The following is a 2,519-nucleotide window of genomic DNA, read 5'->3' as shown; positions in this document are numbered from 1 at the left end:
GGTATTGCTGGGTCAAAGGGTATGCACAGTTTTATAGCGCTTTGGGCATAGTTCCAAATTGCTCTTCAGAATGTTTGGATCAGTTCACAACTCCACCAACAATGCATTAGTGTTCCAATTTTCCTACATCTTCATGTATACCCCTTCTAAATGTCATAATAAAGATACAGTTCTTAAGAGTTTCCCATGTAGGCATGTAAACAATTTGCCCTTATTAATAATAATATGTTGTTGTTGTTTTTCTTTCCCGTTCACCTTTTTATGCCTCTCTTGAGTTTTGTATTTGAAGGTCAAATTTTCTGTTAAGCTCTGGTCTTTTCATTAAGAAAGTTTGGAATTCCCCTATTTCATGGAATGTCCATCTCCTCCCCTAAAAGATTATGCTCGGTTTCGCTGGGTAGTTGATCCTTGGTTGTAATCCAAGCTCCTTTACCTTATGGAATATTGTATTCCACGACCTCCAGTCTTTTAATGTAAAAGCTACAAGGTCGTGCGTAATCCTGACTGGGGTTCCATGATATTTGAATTGTTTCTTTCTTTTTTTTCCTTTTTTCTAAAAAATTAATTAATTTGTTTTTAGTTTTTAATATTCACTTCCACAAGATTTTGAGTTCCAAATTTTCTCCCCATCTTGTCTCTCCCCCCACCCCAAGATGCCATGCATTCTGAATACCCCTTCCCCTAATTTGCCCTCCCTTCTATCTCCAACCCCCCTTCTGTTATCCCCTTCCCCTTCAATGTTCCTGTAGGGCAGGATAGATTTCTATACCCCATTGCCTGTATATCTTATTTCCCAATTGTATGTGAAAACAATTTTTTAACATTTGTTTTTAAAACTTTGAGTTCCAACTTTTTTCCCTTCCTCCCTCTCCACCTACCCTCATTGAGAAAGCAAGCAACTAGATACAGGTTATACTTGTGAAGTCATGCAAAACACTTCCATAGTAGTCATGTTGTGAAAAACTAAGTATATTTCCCTTAATCCTATCCCACCCCCTATTTATTCTATTCTCTCTGTTGACCCTGTTCCTCCTTAGAAGTATTTGCTTCTGATTACTCCCTCCCCTAACCTGCCCTCCTCTCTATCATCCCCCTGCTCTCTTGTCCCCTTCCCCCCCCATTTTCCTGTAGGGTAAGATAGATTTCCATACCCAATTGAGTGTGTATGTTATTCCCTCCTTAAGCCAAATCTGATGAGAATTAAAATTCACTCATTCCCTCTGACCTTCCCCCATTTCCCCTCCACTGTAAAAGCCTTTTCTTGTGTGTTTCATGTGAGATAACTTACTCCATTCTACCTCTCCCTTTGTCCTTCTCTCAGTATAATCCTCTCACCCCTTAATTTTATTCTCCAGATATCACTCCTTCATCTTTAACTCACCCTGTGCCCTCTATTTATCTATCTATCTATATATACATACATATAATTTTTTCCCTCCAACTACCCTAATACTGACAAAGGTCTCATGAGTCACAAATATCATCTTTCCATGCAGGAACGTAAACAGTTCTAAGTCCCTTATGATTTCTCTCTCTTGTTTATTCTTCGTGTTTCTCTTGAGTCTTGTATTTGAAAGTCAAATTTTCTATTCAGTTCTGGTCTTTTCATCAAAAATGCTTGAAAGTCCTCTATTTTACTGAATATCCATTTTTTTCCCCTGAAGGATTATACTCAGTTTTGCTAGATAGGTGATTCTTGGTTGTAATCCTATCTCCTTTGACTTCTGGAATATTATATTCCAAGCCCTCTGGTTCCTTAATGTAGAAGCTGCTAAATCTTGTGTTATCCTGATTGTGTTTCCAAAATACTTGAATTGTTTCTTTTTGGCTCCTTGCAATATTTTCTCCTTGACCTGGGAACTCTGGAATTTGGCTACAATATTCCTAGGAGTTTTCTTTGGGGATCTCTTTCAGGAGGTGATCAGTGGATTCTTTTGGTGGCTATTTTATCATCTGGTTCTAGCACCTCAGGGCAGTTTTCCTTGATGATTTCTTGGAATATGCTGTTCAGGCTCTTTTTTTGATCATGGCTTTCAGGTAGACCAATACTACTTAAATGATCTCTCCTGGATCTATTTTCCAGATCAGTTGTTTTTCCAATGAGGTATTTTATGTATTCTTCAATTTTTTGTTCTTTTGATTTTGTTTGACTGATTCTTGATGTCTCATAGAGCCATTAGCTTTCACTTGGCCAATTCTATAATGAATTGTTTTCTTCAGTTAGCTTTTGTACCTCCTTTTTCATTTGGCCAATTCTAGTTTTTAAGGAGTTGTTTTCTCTTTCCACTTTATCACTTCTATTTTTAAAGGAATTGTTCAATTTTTCTTCTACCTCTCTAATTTGACTTTTAAAATCCTTCTTGAGCTCTTCCAAGAAGGCTTTTTGGGCTTGAGACCAATACATATTCCCTTTTGAGGTTTCAGATGTGGGTATATTGACAATGCTGTCTTTTTCTGATTTTGTTTTTGATCTTCCCTGTCCCCATAGTAAGAATCTATGGTCTTTGTTTTTCTATGTT

The sequence above is a fragment of the Vombatus ursinus genome, unplaced genomic scaffold (genome assembly GCF_900497805.2).
Source record: "Vombatus ursinus unplaced genomic scaffold, bare-nosed wombat genome assembly UNPS02009213.1, whole genome shotgun sequence".
Classification (NCBI taxonomy): Eukaryota; Metazoa; Chordata; class Mammalia; order Diprotodontia; family Vombatidae; genus Vombatus; species Vombatus ursinus.
This window is presented reverse-complemented; position numbering follows the sequence as displayed.